Raw genomic sequence first — 16,619 nt, 5'->3', positions numbered from 1 at the left:
GTCCGAAATTAACTTTTTGGCTCACCTGCCACGGGGACTGGTAGATGAAAAAATCCACCAGCCAAGCATATTTTTTACCGGCCAAAATAATAAAACAGCCTTTTTGTGTCACATATACATTAATTTCAGTACATTTAATTGAGATAATAAGGTATTATGTTGAATACAAACATAAAAAATTGTCCAGAGCAAAATTTGAAATGTATTATTTTTTATTTTTTATATAAATATATATATATATATATACATGTATATATATATATTAATTTAAACAGTATCTGAAGACAAACATTAACCTAATGTTACAGAGCCATAGGAAAGCATGGAGCTCTCAATGTCAGCAACAGCAGGCCTATTATTTTACTGTATATTTTGAGGTAAACCAAAAGCTTAACAAAATCTGAGAAATAACCAATACTGGCCCACGTCTGCTAAATAGTCTTTAAAAACTACATACAAAAACACTAGTCTAGCTACAGGAGGAAAAACATTAAGGCGGGCGTACACGGTGCGATTTTTGCGTCATGTTATTTTTGTAGCTCTGAAAAATCTGATTATCCCGGCAGCTAGGACATCCCACAAGATTTGTGTCAAAACAGAAAACATTTAATCACTGGATAGTTTTTTCGTTTATTTAAAGTGTGGTTTATGTCAGCTGATTGTGCGGAACGCTTTTCATAGAAGAAGGTGTTTTAGCACAATTCACACCCAGCGGTAATTCAGGAAAAATAAATATCCGAATGATCCACAAGAAACTATGGTCTTCCGACCTTTTACCATCGTGTCGATTTATTTTGATAAATATGTGCCAGGGAGAGAGAGCAAGACAGCGCTTAGGAGACGGTGAAGCCTTTATACTTTCGCCTGGCTCCACTGAGAGAGAGAGAGAGAGAGCGAGAGCGAGAGCGCGCGCGCGCGACCGGGGTTCGCTCTCTCTCTCTGCTCGTTCTTCAGTTAAACATGCGCCCTGTCACACGCGCAGCAGTTCGTCTACATTCGGCTACTCACCGATCAGATAAGACTATGGCGGGACAAACATTTTATTAAAAACATTTTATTACATTACTATTTTGGTATGAACATTCACCCGCCAGTGTGGCGGATAGCCTTTTGAGATTTACTCGCCAAACGGAAAATCTACCCGCATTTGGCGCTTGGCGGGTGTTAATTTCGGACCCTGCTTAATGGCCTTGCACACTGATTTCGAAATTCTCGTCTGAAATGTTCACATGCGTAATCAGTAATAAAGGTTACTGTCCATGCAATCCCTGCTGCCCGCGTGTGCTTATCCATCCTTTCACCCATATTCTTTTCTCTTTTTTCAGGGTTCTAAACAGATCAGTGCGCAAACAACTGTTTGTTTGTTTTTCACCGCCAATTCTGTCCCGACGTCCATTTTCAAATAGACAACTTCTATTTCGCGTCATTTCCCATTCCACTTCTCGCGTGTGTTTTCGTGACAAAATGTGGTTTGGGGACCGGATAGAGTCGTTGGGTGACAGCGTTGTTGTCAGCTCGTGTAGTGTGTAACCCCCTGTTGCAGTTCATTTACGTAGTGTCACGTAGTGTGAACACCACAACGACTTCAAGACTCCAGAGCAAGTCATGTAGTCTAAACAGCACAGCGATCTGCCGACGTTTAAAGTTGTGTAGTGTGAAATAGGCATTGGACGAATCATTGTCGAAAACGATCCCCAATCACACAGATCCGTGAAAAGGATTACAAATAGTGGTCGACTGATATATCGCCATGGCCGAGTAAACTCCAAGTTTTTCTGATTTTCAGATTTTTCTGGTGTTTAAAGTGGGACTTTTATTTTGACGGGCGGCGCTGAAAACACCAGACCGGCAGTGCGCGCCTGATCACACAGCGCTCACTCACATTCTCCGTCTTCAGTAGTTTTCGATCTCTGTCAGTCATATCTAATACTTTGTTTGACAGAACTGGTAAACAAAGTAAATGGTATACAAAAAGTAAAGCGTTTGCTTTTATATTATTTATAACAGAAAAGACAAACAATCAGGCTAAAAAACTTTCTTGTTTTCCGTCAACATTCAGCAAATGCGCATCTACATCATTTAAACAAATCTCTGAATATCTAATAAACATTTAATTTCACAAAGCTTGCATATTTAATCAAATCCAGCTGTGATATCTTGTGAAGTGTGCATGTGTAGCGTAGCCTGCATAAACGTGTTACTGCGAGTGACGATCCTTCATTTTAAAATATCCTGTTCTATATCCAGTTGTCCAATGTGTCATTCATATCGTTTTCACTGTGCTGTATGTAAAATGAGCGTTACCTTGTCTTTATTTGTAAAAAATATGATTACCAGTGCACACGAAATTACTAGATTACCGAGTGCCCTGTTACAGTGTTTACTTCCTTTGTATTCACATACTCATGTTTTTAAACAATTACTTTATTTGGAAAAATAGTGTAATAGGATTGCAGATTCAAGAAGTTGCCATCTAAAGTATAAGCATGTTCATTTTAAAGATTTCTAATTTATTAAATATTGATTAAATATAAAGTATATATAAAATATCGGCTTTATATTGGCCATCGGCCACCCTGCTCTCGAAGATATCGGCATTGGCCATAAAAAAATAAAAATCGTTCGACCACTAATTAAAAACGCTGTATTCTGCTGCCAGGCCATTAGATGGCGGATTGGCGATGAAACACTATAGACTGAACATGTAGCCTAATACACATGTGCATGACGTCATCATTTAACGTTTTTGTTGTTTGCACGGAGACTTTGAAACCCATTTTCAAAAGTTAGCTTTTTTATGCACTTAAAATCCTGTTGTCGTGTAAACGAGCGGCCAAAACGCATAAAAAGTTTTACGTTTTTAGTTGAAAACGGTGTCGTGTAAACAGCCCCTCAATCACCTCCCAGTTCGTCTCCTTTGTTACTGATTACGTTCACCTGTCTGTCATTAACTTTCCCATTTATACTCCGTCTCATTCAGTTCATTGTCGGTTCTCGTCTGTAGTGCGAGTCGTTTATGTGATCATTCTCTGTCATCTATGTATTATCTTAATGTTTATTAAAGAAAGTAAGTAGCATTGATCTTCATCGTCTTCATTTTGTAAACTACCACATCTGTTGCTGACAACATGAAAATCGAAATCGAAAAAAAATTCCTACCAGGACACAACTGTGTATGTCTGCCTGTAATAGCAGGACTTGTTTTACTTCTTTTTCACAGAGCGCCAGCAAGATCTGTCACACACTGAAGTGAAGAGTTTGATGAACAGTTTGAGTTCTGCTGTATCAACGCTGACATCCGAACTGAGTGATGCAGGTCTGCAAATCTGATCATTTAAAGGAGACAAGAAATACTTTTAAGAGCAAACTCTCATATTCTTGATTGTTTATCATATATATATAGTTTCACAGTTGGCAACCAAGTGCAGAAACAGAATAAAACACAAAAAATATTTGACTATTTACAACTAAACTATTTACTATCTAAAAAACAAGCAACGTGACTTTGGTAAGATCGAAAGGCAAAATTAATATTAATTTAAAATTTAATAAAGTTATTTCATGAATTAATAAGACCTTATAATTAACATATAATTATCTTGTTATGCTCTCTTTTAAAATATCTCATATAACATTAACCGTATCTGGTTATGAGACTTTGGGCCACACTCAAATCTAAGCATGTTTTCTTATTGGAGACATTAACACTGAATATATTTCCAAGGAATTTCAATTGCAAGGAACGATATAGGGGAAAATATTAATATTTAAAGTTCAATCAAGTGCATAAAGTACAAAGTGAATTTAAAGGGTAACTAAACACTAAACCAACTTTATTTAGTTAATGATCTGTAAGAATGGAGCTTCATAAATGCTGTTCATTGATTCGAGTACTTTTTTTAACATTTGAGTATAAAGTGTTTTAATTTTCAAATATATGGTGTAAAAACGTCTGAGTGCTGCCCTCTTCAGGTTAAACGGAATCTCCTGAAGTAGGGGTACTCTCTGACGTAGGGTACTCTGTGACGCTGCTCTGCCACGCCCCTGGCAGCCCCTGGTATAAAAGCATCTGGTTCCGTCAACACCACTGTAGCGAGTCAGGAGTTGGAAATTGGAATTACGAGTATTGAAAACGATCAGGATAGCGTATTTTAGCGCTGCTGGACTGTATAACTTTCCACCAGACTTGGAAATTAGGCGCCAGTGTTTACATGCACTTGTGTGACAAACGCTGCTATTCCTGCATGGACTCCACAACCGCCGGCGCGTTTTGCTGGATATTTTTTTTCACATAGCGGCAAAATATGCTTAACGGAGGTCAATAGTAATAATAATCCACTCAGATACTGGACCCATTCTCTCTTGCGCGGCTGCTTCGCTAGCATCGTCGGATGCCGATCGCGATGCGGGAGTTAATGCGATGCGACACCGCAGTTTGAGCTCGCGGCTCGAATTGATATGGTTTTGGCTCTGTGTCCACAGACAATTCGTCCACTTCAGGGGAATGTGGGGGAGAAAAGTCCTCGACTTTAAATGACCGCTCTGTTGTAAAGCTACTTGCGTCACTCCAGTCACTCTCCATCTTAGCGAGTCTGACAGCAGCTGTCAATCACTGCGTGTCTGTCAATCACCCGCTCAGCCCCGCCCTCGGTTCGTCCGTTGGGCTCTGCCCACTTTTCCAGCATTTTTCAAATATTGCCAGTGGGTGGAGTCAGGCTCTGACCAGGGGTTTAGTTACCCTTTAACATGTTATTTCATTTGTTAACATTAGTTAGATTCGTTAGTTAGCCTGAACTAACAATGAACAATACTTAATAAGAATTTATTAATCTTAGTTAATGTTAACATTAGTTAATGCACTTTGAACTATGAATATTTTTATTAAGCAACTTTTAAGGTGAAGTAAGCGATTTCTGAGAAAGGCTGCTAAAAGTGGATCGTACAGAGCACTACAACACACTTGCAGCCAATCAGCAGTAGGGGCGTGTCCACTCATAATGGGGGAAAGAGTGAGCCAATCAGCAGTAAGGGGTGTGTCCACTCATAATGGGGGAGGAGTGAGCCAATCAGCAGTGGGGGGCGTGTCCACTCATAATGGGGGAGAAGAGAGTGAGCCAATCAGCAGTAGGGGGCGTGTCCACTCATAATGGGGGAGGAGAGAGTGAGCCAGTTAGCAATAGGGGGCGCGTCCACTCATGATGGGGGAGGAGAGAGTGAGCCAATCAGCAGTAGGGGGCGTGTCCACTCATAATTGTGAGCAGTAGGGCTGAACGATACATCGAATTTTCATCGTCATCGCGATATGAACTCCCGCGATGAACACATCGCAACAGACAGCCTGACACGATGAATAATGCCTGGTTCAGATTACCACTAACTTACACGTTTTTGACTCCTAAAATCTTGTCGTGGACAAGAAACATGTCAGACTACACGTTGCTTTCCGACCAGTCATCGCGTGCCGTCACACACACACATTACTCGCAAACATTCACTCGCACGCACAGACACACAAACACACACTCACTGTCCCTCGCTCACTCACTCACGCACGCACACACACACACACACACACACACACACACACACACACACACACACACACACACACACACACACACACGCTCACCTCACACGCTAACTGGCGCACACACACACTCACTGTTGCACTCACTCACGTCTCGCCTCGCTCACATATTCAACCCGTCGTGGAGGACCGTTAAAGAATTAAACATGCTATAGTCTTTCTGTCGTGAAGCATCGCAGACGCGACGTAGGTTGTCGCCCACTATGACACACTATACGAGATGAAACGATCGAATCTTGCGTCCCGACGCCCGTTGTCGTTATTACGAATCTCCACGACACCCATACGTCAAACGGATCGTGCCAAAATCGCGCTAAAATCGTGTATTCTGAACCAGGCAGGTAATAAACGTTTGACCTATCAAGCAAAGAACCTATTAAAGCACTAAGACATGGGAACAGTATACTGTAGTTAACAATCACATTTATCGCAAGTCATATCGTCATCGCAATATTAAACAATGTTATCGCACATCGCAGCTTTTCCTCATATCGTGCAGCCCTAGTGAGCAGCCACATCACCCTGTAGCCCAAGACTGGTTGCCCACTGAAGCTAAGCAGGGCTGAGCCTGGTCAGTACCTGGATGGGAGACCTGAGAAAACCAGCTTGCTGCTGGTAGAGGTGTTAGTGAACCCAGCAGGGGGCGCTCACCCTGTGGTCTGTGTGGGTCCTAACGTCCCAGTGTAGTGACGGGGACACTATACTGTCAAAGAGCATCCTTCGGATGAGACGTAAAACCGAGGTCCTGACTCTCTGTGGTCATTAAAAATCCCAGGATGTCCTTCGAAAAAGAGTAGGGGTGTAACCCCTAAAAATGGGGGCAAAGTGTTGTGGTTATAATTTTGTTCAGTGTAATTAAAATAAACACACATACTAATTAAAATATAAATGTTTCATTTAAAAAACTTGATGTTGATGTTCTAAAAATATGATGTTCTACAGAATTAAGCTTTTCCTGTATTAGAAGAAATCGTGCTGATATGTTGTATTTTTTCTGTCTTTTGTATTCAACTAAAGCTGGCACGTCAAGCTCAGACCTGGAGAAACTGAAATCATCTATTCAATTTCTTTATTTTAAACTATCATGTGAGTAAACTCTAAATTCAAGATGCAATATTGTGCTCAAATATAAGCTATATGCAGCTCAAATATATGCAGCTTCTGTTTTAATGCTGTTAAAGGAGAACTCCGGTGCAAAATGAACCTTTGGTCTAATTACACATTGTTACCTAGTCAACCGTTATCTGAGATTTGTTTTCATGATTATTGAATGTAAATAGTTTTATCTCTAAAAACAGTTTAGCCTATAACGCTAGTATATGGGGCATGGAGTAATGACAAATAAAAATCGCTTGTTAATACCACTAACAAGGCTCAAAATAGCCCCACACTAACACGGTAGCATAATGAGGGTCCCTACATGCAAACCGAAGCATTGAGAACTGTGTAAGTGTCCAGACAGTTTAATAAGAATATATTTTATACATACAGTCAACTTCACGTATATAAGCAGAATCCATCTTTGAAAAACAGACTCTATCAATCGATCTACGAACCACCGATCCAAATGCGCTGAACTGTGTAGAATCTCATATGGTCCAGCGCATTTGGATCGGTGGTTCGTAGATCGATCCTCATTATGCTACCGTGTTAGTGTGGGGCTATTTTGAGCCTTGTTAGTGGTATTAACAAGCGATTTTTATTTGTCATTACTCCATGCCCCATATACTAGCGTTATAGGCTAAACTGTTTTTAGAGATAAAACTATTTACATTCAATAATCATGAAAACAAATCTTAGATAACGGTTGACTAGGTAACAATGTGTAATTAGACCAAAGGTTCATTTTGCGCTGGAGTTCTCCTTTAAGCAGCAGAATAGTTATTTTACCAATAAAGTTATAGCTTTAGGGCGCTTTCACACCAGCACTTTTGGTGCGCACCCGGGTTCGAATGACGTCAGAGTTTGTGTACTTTTTTCTTTTTATATATATAAATACTTCAAATCATACAACATCCGAAAAGTTAAATAATAATTTATGAAACCACCTCACAGAGAAAACTAGTCCTGCCCAAATATTATGGTGATGGTTTACCAAAATGAAAATTATATCGACTTCACAAATTTCACTACTTTGATGTTTTAATTAAATGTGTTGAATGACTAAGTAAAAAAAAAAAGATGTATGTCTTCTGTACTACAACATTATTCTGTAATGTGCTGGAGAAAGCAGGCGAAGGCGAGGATCTATCTGTAGGGTTTTAATGAAATAACACATAGAACAAATAATGTTCTCGAGGGACAAAGAAACAAAACCACGAGAAGGACCGAACTAGAAGCAACCATACATGTACAACAAGTGAAACACAAGGGCTCAAGGCTACGTTTACACGTGGACAGCTATTTTCATAAACGGACATTTCACGCCTCTCCATTTTCAAAAATAACATTTTGCACACCTGTCAGTTTTCAGAAAAGTGTTCGTTTACATGAACCCGTGTATATGCCATCAAGAGCATGGCAAACCTGTAGGTGGCAGTGTAACGAGAAGCTCAAGCCCACGTTAGCCAATCAGAATCCCGAAAATAGTCTCATACTGTGACGCCGGCTGCCTAAAACTCAGTCTTTCTCAGTTTACATGCCAACGTGCAAACAAAGTTTCCAAAATCTCCACTCTGGCCGGAGTTTTTAGAAAGAATCGTTTTCAGAGGCGAATTCTCCGTTTGCGTGTAAACGAAGCGCACAAACGAAGGGAAATGTCTCCGTTTTTCAAACTAACCATGTACGTGTAAACAGGGCCATAAATACACAGGGGCAAACAATCTTAAAGGGATAGTTCGGCCAAAAATGATATTAAACCCATGATTTAGTCACCCTCAAGCCGTTCGATGTCAATAATTTTTCAGACGGCCACATTTTCAGTTATTTTAGAAAATGTCTTCGATCTTTCAGTGGTTATAATGTCAAGTTATGGGGTCCAACTCCTTCAAGTCCCAAAAATTGTGCATGCATCCTTCACAAAAGTGATCCATCCGGCTCCAGGGGGATAAACGAAGGCCTTCTGAGGGTAATCCGTGCCCAACGCCGGCAACCATCTCCCGTCGTCGTAATTTCCATGCGTCGATCGTTGCCGGAAGACAGTTATTTTCATTTATAAAGTTTTAAATATGTATATTTTTACGACAAAACCACACGGATTACCCTCAGAAGGCCTTCGTTTATCCCCCTGGAGCCGGATGGATTACTTTTGTAAAGGATGCATGCACATTTTTGGGACTTGAAGGAGTTGGACCCCATAACTTGACATTATAACCACTGAAAGATGGAAGACATTTTCTAAAACAACTGAAAATGTGTTCGTCTGAAAAATGATTGACATATGCATCTCGAACGGCTTGAGGGTGAGTAAATCATGGGTTTAATATAATTTTTGGCCAAACTATCATTTAACTAGATAATGAGGAAATAGGACACACCTGGGGAGACGAATCAACATGAAAAACTACATAGGGCTACAAAACTTAGCACAAGACAGGAAATGACAAAAGTACACACAAGACATTATGCATTCTCTTCTCTCTCTCTCTCTCTCTCTCTCTCTCTCTCTCTCTCCCCCTCTCTCTCTCTCTCTCTCTCAGACTTATTTCCTGCAGGCTGTACTGAAACGGAGTGGATGCCAAACGGCCGGAGCAGTTACCTGTTCTCTGCAGACAGAAAGAACTGGACCCAAGCAAAACATTACTGCGAAGAGCAGGGCGCGTTACTCTTAAAAATAGAAGACGGCTCTAAGAATGAGTGGGTGCGTAGCACAAATACACACAAAAAAAAAATTCCTACCTTCCATTCTGTCTTTCAGTGATTAACTTTTATCCCCCTTCCTAGCAATTTATTACCTCCTTCGCCTACCCACGTGCCTACTGGGTCGGTCTAACAGACCAGAACACAGGGGAGTGGAGATGGGCGGATGACACTCCTTACACCATGAATAAAGCGTGAGTTGAATATATAGAGAACAGGATATTCGGTTCTCATTATAACATTAAAAAGTTCTCTAATGTGTTTTGTGCCATTGCTTTGGTAAAGTATCCATTAAATGAACTACAATCGAAAGCACAAACAATGCAGTTTTTTCCACGTTTTGTACATTTTAAAGTTAAATTCATCAATCTGGTGAACTTTGGGAGGTCAAAATCAAGAGCTCCGACCCATGTTCAGTGTGCAAATTGAACAAAGAAAAAAAGATTGGTGAATTGACTTGTACCTGAACTTTAAAGGTGACTCAACACTTTTTTTAAATTGTGATATAGTGTCTTTGAGTTTAGTTGTTCCTGAGTCTCTCCGTAAGGCTGCACTTCTACATTTGCGTGTTTTGTTATTGTACCCGAAGCTCGTGTAAAGAATCGGCCTCTTCTGTAAGCGGAGCAGCAGCTCATTTGCATTTAAAGGGACACACAAAAACGGTGCGTTTTTGCTCACACCCAAAAAGGGGCAAATTTGACAAGCTATTATAAATGGGGGACACCATAGATTTATATTACATCATGTGAAAAGGAGCATATGTCACCTTTAAAGGGTTTACATTGAGGCTTCTGTCGATTAATGAAGATTTGACGGATAAACTCGTGGGTCAATTGGAATCTTTTTGTGTCAAAACTGTGATAAGACTTTTCAGTTTTATGGACGTTGCCATTTTTTATATTACTTCGGTCACTGTTGCGGTTACTGGTAAGAGAATACAGGCTTGACTCTCGTTGCACGCTCATACACACAGTATTCGAGATGCTACTGTAAATTGCTGTGTGAACGGGACATTTCGAGACTCAGTGAGCGTGTCAGGTGCGTGGCGGGTCCGTTTTCATTTCGGCTCCCATGTTGACAGGTTAGAGCTTGCACACTGCCTCTGCGCGACACGCACGTCTCAGGCGCGAAAACGCGTGCATGCTAGAAGTGGAACCGACGCCTATTTTTCACACGACACACAAGCGTGTTGGAAGCGTTTCCAGGCAAAATAGAATAGGAAAATATGTTTATATGTAATTTTGACACGAATACATATTAAAAATGACATTTTGATGTTTTTGCCGTCAATACTGCCGACGTTGTCTTTGCTGTATCAGTAGGCTATATATTTATGTTTCAATATATAAACATATATATATATATATATATATAAACGGCGCCTATGTCCAGAGATAGCCCTCCCTGTACGTCACCTAGCAGCAACAGCGCCGCGGCAGAAACGTTTCTGGTGTGCAAAGATATAGAAAACACCACGCAGCCGCCACGCAACAGAACGCCACGCAGCCGCCACGCATCAGAACGCCACGCAACCGCCACGCATCAGAACGCCACGCAACAGAACGCCACGCAACAGAACGCCACGCAGCCGCCACGCATCAGAACGCCACGCATCAGAACGCCACGCAACAGAACGCCACGCAGCCGCCACGCATCAGAACGCCACGCAGCCGCCACGCATCAGAACGCCACGCAACCGCCACGCATCAGAAACGCCACGCAGCCGCCACGCAACAGAAACGCCACGCAACCGCCACGCAACAGAAACGCCACGCAACCGCCACGCATCAGAAACGCCACGCAGCCGCCACGCAACAGAAACGCCACGCAACCGCCACGCATCAGAAACGCCACGCAGCCGCCACGCAACAGAAACGCCACGCAGCCGCCACGCAACAGAAACGCCACGCAGCCGCCACGCAACAGAACGCCACGCAGCCGCCACGCATCAGAAACGCCACGCAGCCGCCACGCATCAGAAACGCCACGCAGCCGCCACGCATCACCCCCAATTTCCACCAGATGCGGAACGGCTGCAGAACGGCTCAGCTGGGTGACAGCTCCGTGTTCCGTCGTCCGTCAATACTCACCAGGTCCGGATTTGTTGCAGAACGGCTGCGGCCGAGGACCAACGAGATCTCGCTAATTCACGTGTGATCGCGCAATATGTAGTTTCGATAAACAGAACCACCAAACCAGGAACAGTTTTCCGCAATGATCATCATATTTTCCGCCAAATATGATCCGCCATGATCACGGTGTATTTTATTTTGAAAATTAAACGGATATTTTATTTTGTTTTGGTTTGTTCTGTTTTTTGCTCAACTTCCTGTCCTGCGCACTCTGCCCTGTAGTGCTGCGGAGCTCTCTGGCATCCGGCAAAAATAGAAGCTCTGCGTATCAGCTCCGGAGGGCTGCGGATCGCCGGAGTCGGAACGCAGCTGTTCTGCATTCAGTGGAAATACACACATTGACTTTAATGGAAACCGATTGACTCCGCCGCCGTGCCGGAGCCGTAACGCAGCCGTAACGCATCTGGTGGAAATTGGGGGTCAGAAACGCCACGCATCAGAAACGCCACGCAGCCGCCACGCATCAGATACGCCACGCATCAGAAACGCCACGCAGCCGCCACGCATCAGAAACGCCACGCAGCCGCCACGCAACAGAACACAGAACGCCACGCAACAGAAACGCCACACAGCCGCCACGAATCAGAACGCCACGCAGCCGCCACGCATCATAAACGCCACACAGCCGCCACGCATCAGAAACGCCACGCAGCCGCAGCGTAACAGAACGCCACGCAGCCACCACGCAACAGAACGCCACGCAGCCGCCACACATCAGAAACGCCACGCAGCCGCCACGCAACAGAACGCCACGCAGCCGCCACGCATCAGAAACGCCACGCAGCCGCCACGCATCAGAAACGCCACGCAGCCGCCACGTAACAGAACGCCACGCAGCCGCCACGCAACAGAACGCCACGCAGCCGCCACACATCAGAAACGCCACGCAGCCGCCACGTAACAGAACGCCACGCAGCCGCCACACATCAGAAACGCCACGCAGCCGCCACGTAACAGAACGCCACGCAGCCGCCACACATCAGAAACGCCACGCAGCCGCCACGTAACAGAACGCCACGCAGCCGCCACACATCAGAAACGCCACGCAGCCGCCACACATCAGAAACGCCACGCAGCCGCCACGTAACAGAACGCCACGCAGCCGCCACACATCAGAAACGCCACGCAGCCGCCACGTAACAGAACGCCACGCAGCCGCCACACATCAGAAACGCCACGCAGCCGCCACGTAACAGAACGCCACGCAGCCGCCACGCAACAGAACGCCACGCAGCCGCCACACATCAGAAACGCCACGCTCGCGCCACACTACAGAAACGCCACGCAGCCGCCACACATCAGAAACGCCACGCAGCCGCCACGTAACAGAACGCCACGCAGCCGCCACGCAACAGAACGCCACGCAGCCGCCACACATCAGAAACGCCACGCTCGCGCCACACTACAGAAACGCCATGCAACGGAAACGCCGCGCAACAAGAACGCCACGCAGCCGTCACGCAACAGAAACGCCACACAGCCGCCACGCATCAGAAACGTCAATTTTTTTTTATTTCAATACTGACTTGGTACCGAAGTAACGGTACTTTTAAGGGTACCGTTGGTAACAAATTTTAGATTATATTTTTGCAGACAATGGAGACCTGGGCAGCCAGATGATTGGACTGAACACGGCTTGGGAGAGGAAGGAGAGGACTGTGCGCATATTGCATCGGATAGGGTGTTTAATGACATCCACTGCTCTTCTAAACTGAAGTATATATGTGAAAAGGAAAATTCAGACAGCAATTAGCTGCAGCAAAGTGTGGTCAAAATTGAATAAATAAAATTTCCAAAGCACTGCGCAAATAGGCTTTGTTTTGAGTGTATTGACTTTTTGTGAGGTGGGAATAGTCCTGATAATTTTCTTTTTTTGTGTAAATTACAAATCACATTAATGATGTGTTTATCAATGTTGTGGTGTAGTTACTAATATGATTAAATTGATATCTCATTCTACCAAACTAACCCTTCTCACTTAAATGTTCAACAGTCAACAAATTCACACTGATAAACTCTGTAGGCCTATATACAACACTTATAATAATCGTAAATAAAATAACTTGTCTTCCTGTAATGCGTTGAAAAGGATCTGAATGATTTCCTGAATATTGTGATTAAAATAAATACATTATTTTAAAAAACTTCAAAATGTGTCACTATTTGAAATTATTATTGTGTGATTTTTTTTTATTGTTGCACAGAAGCAGTAAGATGAAGCTCATCTCTTTTTTTCATGTAAAATTGTATTTATTACTAGGACACCAATTGAACCTTAGTGACATGGAGGGCAAAAGTTAGCAAATCTACGTGCATGGAAAACATTCTGCTAGCTAATGAGAAATTTGTATAATTAAAATTAGTATAATTTTTGTATTGGTGGATCAACCAAAAGCAAATTATCATTTATTTACTCATGATGTATGATGATGAGTCTTCTGCACTTACCTGAGACACCCGGTGAAGAAGCTTCACACATCCTGCATCTGTGGCTTCTGTGTAACTGAAATAGCAGATTGTTATTTATTTATTTTTACATTTGGCAGACAATTTTTTCAAAGAAACTTGCTTTCAAGGTATCACTTATATGCATTCCCTGGGAATCAAACCAAATGACCTTGGCATTGCTACTGTTAGGAATGCTGTTATAGAAAACTGTTTTTATTGTAATAATATTTCACAATATTAATATTTGTATGTATTTTTGACCAAATAAATGCAGCCTTGAGGGGCAAGGGACTTCTTTTACTTATGACTTTACTTTGACCAGTATCACAAACTAATCATGGTGTAATTAATCTAAAACCCAACCTTTTGCTATACTGCTAAAATCATCTGAATTGAGTCAGATTTACTGAAGAAAAAGTGTTTGTGTGTCTGTGGGGAACTTGCATTTAAAGCCTTTTTCAAACAATGAGTGAAAAGGGTTAAAATGTTGTAATTTCATCAAAACCTATTTTGCAATGGGAAAATAAAAAGCGGATGCAGCACTAAACAGCTCACAAGTGCAGTGTACTCAAACATTAAGATATATTCTCTTGACAACAGTATTTTTTTACACATGTAATTGTTCTGGACTAATCTCGGGTATGATAATGTATTCATCCAGACAACTCCTCTCCCATGGCCTCATGGGACACAGTGGAAGCAGTAAATCACATATGGATTTTTTTTGTAGGGAACTACTTTTTTATTAAGTAAATGATCAGACATGCTGATGCAACCCCTCTTGTAAAAATTGTGTATTTAATACAAGGCCTGAGCCTGACAAATATCCTATAGTCAATATAGCACAACTTCTTATTGATATTTTAACATAATATTTAATTAGGCTACATAATTTATTAAAATACTGTTTGTGTTTTAGTTATATCTAAAACATATATAAATAAATGTCCCTCTCTTTAAAAAAAAAATTCACCGAACCATGCGATCTTTCAGCAATTCAAAAAATGCTTTGCTAACGGTTGTGCTCGAGTAACGTTAGCGCTGAACTGACTTTTCCGACTAATATCGATATTTAAATCGTCAAATATGAACTCATAGAGCATCGGTATATACATTAGCCCAACATTATTAACTTTTTGTCTCATTGAGTAGCAGTTTGTTTCAGTTTGTTCTCATTCAGCAGCATTCAGTGATCTAACGTTAAAGGAACACTCCGACTTTTTGGGACTTTTTGGGACAAAATAACGCAAACATTTTCCTATTTACATGTTGTGATTTGTATAGTCACAGAGTGTACAAAAAACAAAGTCACATGAGACACAGACATATTTTAACCGTATAAATACTGGGAACTATGATAACCGCAGCACCTGAGACGCGCTCTGAACGAACTCTCTGCTCCTCACCACGGCGCGTCTCAGGTGCTGCGGTTATCACTCCGCCCAAGCAGCAGTGCTTCGCCTTCAGAGAATATAGTTCCCAGTATTTATACGGTTAAAATATGTCTGTGTCTCATATGACTTTGTTTTTTGTACACTCTGTGACTATACAAATCACAACATGTAAATAGGAAAATGTTTGCGTTATTTTGTCACTTATTTGGATTAGTATGCTAGCTGCAACCATTTACATCCAGTCTTTGTGCTAAGCTAGGCTAGCGGTGGGTGCGTCAAACAGACTTATAGCACGCACGGAGATGAAAAAGGTATGTATGGATTTATCTAACTCTGGGGGATAAGTTGAATAGCCTAAAGTCCCAAAAAGTCGGAGTGTTCCTTTAACGTTAATTCAAAAATGATGACGCAACCACAAATACAAACGTTAATTTTTCAGATTCGTCAGACTTCTAATAAAATTATTAAAGCGTCGTCTTTGACAATCTATAAACCTACTATCAATCTGTTTTGAGTTGTTTAGTTTACTTTTGCACATTACATACCCGTGAAAGGAAAACATGAGAAGAAATAGGACTTGCTTGCGCTTGACAAAGTAATTGACAAACTGAATTTGATGCGCATGCGCAGTAGCTTCAGTAGCATCACCGAGTTGTATTGTATGCGGGTTGTATGGAAATAAATATGGAAGCCCAATCCGCCTATAAAAGTCGAGTTTATGACAAAAGGACATTAGAATTTTGATTTATTTTTATATGTCATTATGACACAGTATGTCAAAATGACTATTATTTCTTTGTTATAATTGTAAAAAATGTATATCATAGCCTAGCCTATTTATTACTTTTTATGTCATAATTTCAATTTATGTCAATTATGACATAGTAAGCCATAATTATGACTTAAATGTCATATTTAAGATTTACCAAAGCATGATTTTTTTTATTATGTGGCGGAAATGATCTCCAATAGATAAAAGCACACACTAGCCTACTTTTAAATAAATAACCCAATTTAATCAAAACCAGAGGTCTGGTTTCTGCACCAAAATGCTCATTTTGACATATGCTAATTCTTTATGGTGAAGGGTGAAAGTTCAAACAAGAGGTGACAAACCACAGTGACCCCGAGTGAAAACAGATGATGCTGAAAACACTGAGCAAGCCGTTTTAATTCGTCTTTTAGCTTGTTACAGGTCAATATTCTTTGGAAAGAGGAACGGAAAGTGCTGTGTTATTGTATACACCAATGCCGTGTACT

The 16,619-nt window shown here is 41.8% G+C and overlaps 1 protein-coding gene across 6 annotated transcripts in view; it reads left to right on the top strand.

The window, feature by feature from the left end:
- Nucleotides 1–16,619, top strand: part of asgr1c.1 (asialoglycoprotein receptor 1c, tandem duplicate 1) — a 47,122-nt gene that overhangs the window by 7,378 nt on the left and 23,125 nt on the right. The window contains exon 1 of one of the 6 annotated variants that reach the window (XR_013796885.1): nt 16,389–16,554. The exons of 4 other annotated variants lie outside the window; for them this stretch is intronic. The gene's annotated coding sequence lies outside the window, so the exon portion shown is untranslated. Of the gene's footprint in view, nt 1–16,388; nt 16,555–16,619 lie in introns of those variants that run through there. One more of the 6 variants, XM_079607221.1, reaches the window with a different exon arrangement.

Source organism: Phoxinus phoxinus (genome assembly GCF_949152265.1).
Source record: "Phoxinus phoxinus genome assembly, chromosome: 3".
Lineage (NCBI taxonomy): Eukaryota > Metazoa > Chordata > Actinopteri > Cypriniformes > Leuciscidae > Phoxinus > Phoxinus phoxinus.
Note: the sequence above shows the minus strand (reverse complement) of the source record. Positions and strands in the feature narration are given on the sequence as shown.